This window comes from Phoxinus phoxinus, assembly GCF_949152265.1.
Source record: "Phoxinus phoxinus genome assembly, chromosome: 17".
In the NCBI taxonomy this organism is placed as follows: Eukaryota; Metazoa; Chordata; class Actinopteri; order Cypriniformes; family Leuciscidae; genus Phoxinus; species Phoxinus phoxinus.
In genome coordinates this window covers 9,756,918-9,766,935 of record NC_136892.1, presented here as the reverse complement: position 1 = coordinate 9,766,935, position 10,018 = coordinate 9,756,918, and positions in this window count along the sequence as shown.

The following is a 10,018-nucleotide window of genomic DNA, read 5'->3' as shown; positions in this document are numbered from 1 at the left end:
GTGTCAACTTTTGAGTGACAGGTGGATTCCCGATGATGTCAATGCTAGCCGATTAGCCGTCACTTCACCTCAGCAAATTCCAGCTGCTGAACATGCCATCTCTGCTGTGTTTGTGCTTTTTTTCGGGATTATTTCATATAATTTAATACACCCATTACCTCGCCCACGCCTTTGGATTCCATCTTTCGAGAGAACAACCAGCGCTGTATTCCAGTTGTTTTCGTCTGTGAACATGCACTGGATGTCTGACAATTGCGTTGCTTTTTGGAGTTTTCAGATTTAAAAACGTCTAAGGCTACACTCGTTCTGCGGTACCGTTGCTCTAGAACAGATTATATCAATATGCTTATGTACCGTCAGATGAAATCCTGCAGGTGTCGTGCTTTCTCCGTCCATGCAATAAATGCACATCCTTGAATGAGCGCGGATTTCTAGCGCATTTACTTGAACTTCATTAGCTCCCAAGCCTGAGCGGTTTCAGGTTCCAGGCTCCTCAGCTCCGCCTCTTTGCCCATATTCTGTTATCCACGAGGCCAAGATGGCGATGGCCGACTCCGCCCACTTTAGGCTTCAAAAATGCTCTTCAGAAACCTACGGGTGACGTCACGGACACTACGTCCATATTTTTTTACAGTCTATGGTTTTCACACACTTCAGCGTTGCGGTCACTAGTGTAGATGAACACTGACACCCTGTGGTGAAATAATGCGTATTTTTAACAGCCGCAGCTTTCTCAGAGTGGTTTGGTTTGGATTAAAACTTCATGTTCCGATGAGTTTGGAAAATTCTGCACACAGTAAACATCAGAATATCCCTTCTTCTGTCAATAAAAATTTCCAAATTTTTAAATCTTATTGCAGACACTCATTTTAGGTGGCGTTTGTTCAACTCATTGACCACATTGAAAGTAAACATAACCGTAAATAAGTGATATGTATTGTTTCCAAACGGAATGCGTCACGAATTTCAGTGCAAGTGGTCCATTGGCAAGCAACATGTGTAACATTTTCCATTCCCTCTCTTAAAGGTGATTAGGAACAGCTTAGAGCTTAACAAATATAGCATTCCTGTGATAAATTTTTTTTTACAAAACAAAAAAAAACAGAACAGTCTATATCAACGGAGAGTATATGTTAAACAGCACTGCATAGTCTTTACTGTATATATTTAAATATAGATTAATCTAAAGAGCAGAGATTGATTTTCTCTTTGTCTTTTCATGTTTGATTAACATTAATGACACAGACGACAGCAGGAATATTAGGCTGATGTCACTTTAAGACCGGTGTTACGGATCCAATATACTGATACATATGCGACTATTTTGAAAACTGTTTATGTTCACTTAAACGGTCAAATACACACATAAATATTGAGAAAGTCACTCACTGCTTTTGACTAAATAACTTTTCTAACTTTAATTGATTAATCTTTATTTAATTTTTACAATGAAAACAATCCAAGATAATTTTACATTTAATTAATTTATTAAATTTCTATAGTATTTCTTAAACAGCCCTACTCTTAGACCTACCTGAAAAAGTTAAAGCAATTGATTTAATTTGTATTTTTATTCCATTTTCTTTATTTGTGCTATCTTTAGTACATTTTTCATTTGTTCTTATTCTATTACTGACTGTTTTCTTGTCTTTTTAAAAATTCAAGGTCGTCTACACTAATGTAGGTCAAAGGGTGCCATGACTGAAAGATTGGGAAACACTGCTTTAAAAGACACGATTCAAAAACAAAAACTCGCGTCTGTGTATATTTATTTGCTTAATTGTATGTGGGTAAGGGGAAGGTTTCAAATTGTTTGTAAATTTCAGGCTGAAAATAAGCTAAATAAGCTTAAGAGCTTAAGGGGTTAAGAGCAACAAGCTACGAAAAAGAAAGACACTCACACAAGAATGAAAATAATGCGCAATCCCACGCCGAAATTCAGACCAACATATCTTACGGTTTGCATTTATATTATGAATGTGTGAGTGTTATATGAGACATCAGAGATTGATGGAATATAAAGCTTTTTTCAGTTTTTAGCAATTTAAAAATGTTTAAAGGATGTTTTACACGTGGCATCCAGGTTGGGAGAGACTGTTATAACTAAGGCTCCAGGCCCGGAGTGGGTAATCGGGAGAATCGGGAGAATTCCCGGTGGGCCGCTTCACTTTTGGGCCGGTCGATCTTTTTTTTTTTTTTTTACATTTGTCACGTTAGTTACAATATTAGGCTACACGCGTTCCGCATTCGGACACCGCAGCGCGCAGCCTCTGCATGGGTTGTTCCATGTGAGGCACCGGCCCTACCGTAACGGTACGCGTCAGGGAGTATGGGATGAAGAGGCCAGGAGGGGCTGAAAAAGCCAGGTTGAAAAAAAGAAAGGCATTGGAGGAGGATGCTGCCAAATGTGCCAAGCTTACAGATTTATTTTCAAGAGGACAAACACAAGTGGCAAGCAGGTAAAGAGAGATAGGCCTAGTAATAGCAACGCTGCAACGTAATTATTCGGCTAATACCGTTGTATCGTTGTCAACCTATTGTAACGCTTTTGTTTTTAAAAGGGGCCGGATAGCTTGCCCAAATGGTTGTAGTCAGCTGTAAGCAAAGACGCACGTAAGAAGAATGATATTCCACAGTGGTGATTTATTATCAGCGTCGTCGTCGACCCCACGCACACATGGACAGTTTGCAAAACACTGCTAACAACAACTGCGTTACTTATTAGAAATAAAAGCAGGATAAGGACATCAGAAATAATAAACGAGCTTGCACGCATACATGCGATGTTCACAGCTCGCGCTCCTCATAACGCCTGCCCACTCTGAGAGAGGGATCAACAGGGTGCGTTGCACCTTAAAGGCGCAGTACCTAATTCTACTTGTTACACTATTCACAAGCAAAATATAAAATTTAATTAAAATATTAGCCTTTTTGTATCACTCAATACATGTCATGGCGATTCATAGACTTTGCAAATATTATGCAATTTAATATTGATAACAAAACTCATGCTTGATCTGTGTATGCAGTAAAATGACCTCTTAATTATTGTTGCTTCTGAGCAGCAGAACTGTAACATTAGTTCAATATGCCGCTTTGTGGAAGAGTGGGATACATTTCAAATGCTTTCTTTCTTTCTTTCTTTCTTTCTTTCTTTCTTTCTTTCTTTCTTTCTTTCTTTCTTTCTTTCTATCTTTCTTTCTGCTTTTGTTAATTTATCAACCTATTCTTCTGGAATAGTGGAATATTTTTTGTTAACTTCTTCTGTGAATTATTATTTAACCTTTACATTATTTGTTGAACCATGGTATTAATACAAACTACACAATTGTTAGAGCTGAACTGTTGCTTTATTTATCCAATTTGGAAAAAATGATAATTTGAATTCCACCATGGAAAAAGTGGGCTGGTCTTGGGCCTGAATCTCCCGGGCTGAAAAGTGGCCCCACTCCGGCCCTGTAAGGCTCTGTTTGCTCTCGGATACTTTTTCAAGTTTTTTAATCCACCAGATGGCAGCAAAGAAGGCGAGATTCATTTAAAAAAAGAATATTATCTCTACCATATCGGTTTCAAAAGATACTTTTATAAAATCAAAGGGAGCCAAGCTTATCCAAAACCAACCTGACAAAAACTCACATGCTACTCAATACTGTGCGGGTCTGAATGAGCTTCCGCTCGCCGTGTGTGTGTGTGTGTGTGTGTGTGTGTGTGTGTGTGTGTGTGTGTGTGTGTGTGTGTGTGTGTGTGTGTGTGTCTGGGCTTGGATCGAGAGGTCTGCAATGAGAGCAGCGTGAGAATCTGGTGCATCACATCTGTTTCTTTCTTATTTGGCTCCAGTGTTTCCTCCATACAAAATTAATTATTGAGTTTCATGAATGACAGAAAAGCAAATCTTTGAATAATCTATCACTGAATACTGCTAACCTGCAGTTTGATTTGGGGAAGTTCAAACGGCCTCTCCATTTCCTTCCCAGACAGCAACATGTCGACGCAGATACCGGCCCACATCTGGTACACATTGAATCGACATGTACCAGTTGTAGCCCGGATCTGGGCCGACACTGGGTTAAGACTGCTGATCCTGTTGCTGTGTTGCTGGAGGCCTGGTAGAACCAGAAGATAATTTCAACAGTCCTGACATATTTGATGAGGTATGGGTGTCCCTGCAGTCTGACACAGCCAGATCAAGGCGATGTGCCACACATTGCACAGTTATCAGGCTAGGGAAAGAGTCCTTGATTCTCTTTTTACTGACTCCTGTTTTTCTCCCTAAATTAATTCAAAATGATCACTTTGACAATCTCATCAATTTACCTAAACTACACTGTATGATTTCTGTTGTGTTCACAGTATTATTGCTGTATTATCAGTGAAAGTTTACCGTAGAAACAGTTTACAGTAAGTTGCTGTCAATTTTATAGCTTTTACAGTATTGTTGCTGTATTTCCAGCTTTGTCTTACTGTAGAAACTATTTACAGGAAAGTTGCTGTCAATTACGCTATTCTTTGGAGAAAAAAAACAGAGTGGGAAAATAATTACAGTAATCCTTATATTACTGTTAAATTGATGACAGTAATATTCCAACAGACAAGCCTGACAGAGGACCTTTTTTGGTTTATTGAGGTAATTTCAGTTTAGGAATTTTATAATACATTGTTTCATAAGGTAACCCATAATATTAAGGCATTTAGCATATAGCTTAAAAAAAGTTAAATATTTTATGTGGGTGTATTTTAATTGCGTGTCTTTATGGTTGCCAGATTTTGTCACAAACCCACGCGAAACTTTTGCGTTCCCCCGAGAAACTTTGCGTTCCCTCGCAAAGATATTTGCGTTCCCACACAAAGATATTTGCGTTCCCACACAAAGACATTTGCATTCCCACGCAAAGACTTTTGCGTTCCCACGCAAAGACTTTTGCGTTCCCACGCAAAAACTGACGTGAGCTCGGACAGACACTTTAATATCCAGTTGGCAGTGGACAGCGTACGTACGCTCACAATGGAGCGGTTTATAGAGGTTTATTTTGAACTTGGACTCAAATACAAAGAAATCCAGTCAGTGCTTAGTTCGAGGCACGGTTTAGACATAAGTGAAAGACACCTGAAAAGGATATTACGCGAAAGAGGATTGTTTCGACGAAAAAATTACTCGAGCTTAGTGGACCTTGTTGATTTTATCCGTAATCAGCTGCAGTTCTCTGGGCAACTTCATGGGTACCGATGGATGTACGCCAAATGCAGAGAGAAGGGTCTGCGTGTGAGAAAAGAGGATGTGCGTTTGGTGCTGAAGGAACTGGACCCTACAGGAGTTACAGTGAGGAGAGCCAGACGTCTCAGACGGCGCAACTACTTTGCTAAGGGACCCAACTTTATTTGGCATTTGGACTCATACGATAAGTTAAAACCATATGGCATTTGTATTAATGGTTGCATTGATGGCTTTTCGAGAAAGATGATCTGGCTTAATGCATACACAACTAGTATCGATCCAAAGCTAATAGGCGGTTACTATATTGAAGCGGTGGAGCGTTTGGGAGGATGCCCAAGAGTTGTTAGGGGGGGATCTTGGAACCCGAAAATGGTCATGTTAGAGACTTTCAGCGTTTCTTTCACATCACTCACGCAGATGAAACTCTTGACAGCTATTTGGATGGTGCAAGTACTGCCAACCAAAGAATCGAGTACTGGTGGGGGTTTCTGCGCAAGGAATGCATGGAATTCTGGATTTCCCTGTTTGCTCATCTCAGAGACAACGGATACTTCAATGGAGAATTCTTGGACAAAAGTTTGCTCCAGTTCTGCTGCATGGGACTCATCCAAGTGAGTGCAATGGAAATTATGTTTTGATGCTTGCTTCTGTGTGTGTGTGTGTGTGTGTGTGCGTGCGTGCGTGCGTGCGTGCGTGTGTGTGTGTGCGTGCGTGTGTGAGAGAGAGAGAGTTATGTCATTATTCGCTTCACATTGTTCCAAACAGTAGGCTACACATACAATGCATACAGTATGACTAAACTTATTTTTTTTTGTGGATATTCAGTGCAGAATCCACCATTTTGTTTTCCTTAGATGTTTGAAACAATGAGACACTGGCTAAATGAGGGCATAATTTCTTTAAGTCAATTATTCTAATAAGAGTTTTGCCTAATTTCTTTTTTTATTATTGTAATGTTTTATAGGATGAGCTGGATGACACTGCACAGGTTTGGAATGCACACACCATTAGGCCATCAAAGAACAACAGCAGCCCCAGTGGTCGGCCCAGTGTGATGTATGGACTGCCTGAACTCTACCTCACCAGAGACTTCCTTACCTCAGCTGACACTGAAAGTATTACATTTTGCAAGAATGAGTGCACTTTCTGACGCCCCATACCATGCGATCCAGATGTAAATGAACTGTACAACATTATAATTTCTGACTCTCATTTGAACCTTCCAAGTGACCCATATCAAGCTGTGAACTTATACATGTATTTAAGAGATGTGATCAGGGCATTACTGTAAAATCTACAAGGTCCTTCTTATTTGAAACGTGTTTCTATAGTCTGACTTTCATTGTATTGTAGTGAGCTTACATTGTAGACAATACTGTCCCCAGGGGCATCATGAAATGTTGTAGAGAGTTTATATAAAGAATTACAATACAAGAATTTCATAAAAAAAGAAACCAACATGTGCAAAATTGTTTTACAAAGTTGTTTATAAATGGACAAAAAAGCTACTGAGGAAATCTGTTTGTTTATTTCAGACAAATTTGTAGCACCATGAAAACTTTATGCAATAAAAAAGAGGTTAAAGATTCAGAGAACTTTCCTTAAAGGATAATTCCGGTATTTAACACCTTGAGTCTATATTGTAGTTTGTTTTGGATGAACAAGAGTGGTGGACAACATTTTTTTGACAATGGTTCCTCTCTCGAGTTTTTGACTATAATAGAATTGGCCATGGACCCATTTAACATTGGAGTCAATGGCCATGTCCGAAAATGTCATTAAAACAGCCAATAATGTTCGTTTACAAAACTGTTAAACTCACCGAGTGGTTAGTGGTGTTCGTTGATGATTATAAACAATATATCGTCGCAATATATGATTCCAATCCGTTTATTTTGCTATAGTGGAACTATTTTTTCAGACACTTCACAACCGTGTAACTTCCGCTCAATATTTGAATCTGAAGCGTTAGCACACTCCCGACCACTTGATGGCGATAACCGATGTTTATGTCTCGCGGGACACTCACGGTCACAGTCGAGTTCAACTTCATATTTGTCAGGATTCCACCTTCACATCACTCTCCATTACCTCCCAGATCATCACTGACTCCTCCCACTCCTTCAATCACCCGTTCACAGTCCCCTGATTACTGATTCCCATCACCTGTGACTCATCACCAGTTCCCTTTATAACCCAGCATTCACCTCACCTCCGTTGTCTGATCTCGTCATTACTTGACCACAGACCCACCGTGAACACTCTCCTATGCTAACCCGCTACTTACCCGAGCTTACCTGCATTCCTCCTCGGATCCCATCGTCTCGTCTCAGTCCAGTCATCAAGGCTCCTTCTCTTCAACTCCCTCTCCTGGATCCACACCTGAATACACATCACGGAATCAATCATTCAGCTAAGACTCTCCATATTTGCCATAGACTGTCTCACTTACCATTCCACTGTGTGTCCGCAACTGCATTGTTCAATAAAAGTGTGTTTACAACTTACGTCATCTCTCTCCGTGTTTCAAACCCTGACAGAAGATCAGACCCACAACATGCAATCGGATACACGAGACGCTGTTCCTCACCCAGTGCCCACCGCATCAGCGTCTGCTTCAACCAGTCCATCCCCGGATCCACTTCCGCATTCACCCGCTGCTTCGTTCACTGCCTCTTCCAGTCCCATGGCCAAACCAGCGCCTTACTCCGGCGAGGCGGAGGATTGCAGTGGGTTCCTCCTCCAGGTATCTTTATATTTCACTATGAATGAACAACAATTCCATAATGACGCCGCCCGCGTGGCTTTCATCATCTCGTTACTCACCGGTTCCGCCCTCCAGTGGGCTCAATCTCTTTGGAATTCCAATTCTCCGACCATTCGTGTATGCAAGGATTTTGTTCAACACTTTAGGGATGTGTTTGGACAGTCCGTGGCTTCCCTCTCTATCCACGATCAGCTGTTCCATCTAAAACAAGGCCGTTCTTCGGTGACTGAATATTCCCTTCGATTCAGAACCCTCGCTGCTGCTAGTGGATGGAACGAACCCGCTTTAATTACTGCATATCGTCAAGGATTAACTCCGAAGATCCGTCAGCTGGTCGTGGTTTACGATGACGTCATGGGCATAGAAGCGCTCATTCAGAAAACTATCAGAGTCTCTCAACTACTAACTGCTTGTGACGTCAATATACCCACTGCACTTCCTCCGCCCCCGGCGTCCCAACCTGCTCATCTTACTCCTCCAGCACCTATTCCTATGGAAATTGATTCTTCTCGACTAACCCGTTCTGAACGACAACGAAGAATGCAAGCCCATCTCTGTCTATATTGTGCTTCTGACAAACATCTACTCAACAGCTGCCCCATTCGACCTCCGCGCCTTGCGGTAAGCTCAATCTACCATCCTCCTAGCGTTGAACATCTTATCAAAACTCAAGTCCATCTAATAACCCCTAAAGTCTGTTTCCCAGTACAAGCCCTCATTGACTCCGGTTCCGCGGGAAACTTCATCTCCTCCCAATGTCTCCAGAAGATGAATCTGAACAAGAAACGACTTGAGTACGACCTCGCTATTCATACCATCCAAGGTAAACCGCTAGGAAGGGGTCGAATCCGTTACAGTTCTCCCATGTTAACTCTGCAGATTGGATGCTTACACACTGAGGAGATCTCTTTTATGGTGCTGGAGGAGTCTACAGCCGAAATCATCCTGGGACGCCCGTGGTTAATACAACATCAACCCCATCTCCACTGGAAGACCGGTGAAATCCTCCAATGGGGTTCGGACTGTCATTCTTCCTGTCTAGTCACTATCACCAAGGTTACCCCTTCTCCGTCATCCGCTGAAATAGAGAGTCCTTCCTCAGAAGTTTCTTCGGATATTATCCCTCCATCCTCGTCTGATGTCTCCGAAGTGTCACTGCATTCCACTTCTGTGGAGAGCCCTGAGACTCAACGTCAGTATGAAATTCCAGTGGAGTACCGGGCGTTCCAGGACGTATTTAGTAAGGCGCTGGCCACCAAATTACCACCACATCGACCATGGGACTGCGCAATCGACTTGCTACCCGATCCAACTCTACCTAAGGGCCGGATCTATCCCTTGTCCATCCCGGAACAGAAGGCCATGGAGGAGTACGTAGAAGAGGCATTACAGCAAGAGTTCATCCGACCATCTATCTCCCCTGCCGCTTCGAGCTTCTTCTTCGTGGCCAAGAAGGACGGAGGCTTACGGCCGTGCATCGATTACCGTCAGCTTAACTCTCAGACAGTGAAGTTTCGGTATCCTCTTCCTTTGGTCCCGGCTGCTCTGGAACAGCTCCGAGGCGCCCAAATCTTCTCCAAGTTAGACCTTCGAAGCGCCTATAACCTCATCCGTATCCGCCACGGAGATGAATGGAAGACCGCCTTCGTGACTCCCTCCGGTCACTATGAATATCAGGTGATGCCCTTCGGACTGTCAAATGCTCCAGCAGTATTCCAGGGGTATATGAATGAGATCCTTCGCCCCTTCCTCAATCGCTTCGTGATCGTCTACATCGACGATATACTTATATACTCATCTTCCCAGGCTGAACATCATCATCATGTCGTTCAAGTGCTCCAGAAACTACGCAAGCATCAGCTTTTTCTCAAACTGGAGAAGTGTGAGTTTAACATCACTACTGTTCAATTCCTCGGTTATATCATCAGCCAAGATGGAATCCAGATGGACCAGAGGAAGGTGGAGACCATTCTAAACTGGCCCTTACCATCTACTGTAAAGGAACTCCAGCGCTTCCTAGGATTTGCCAACTTCTATCG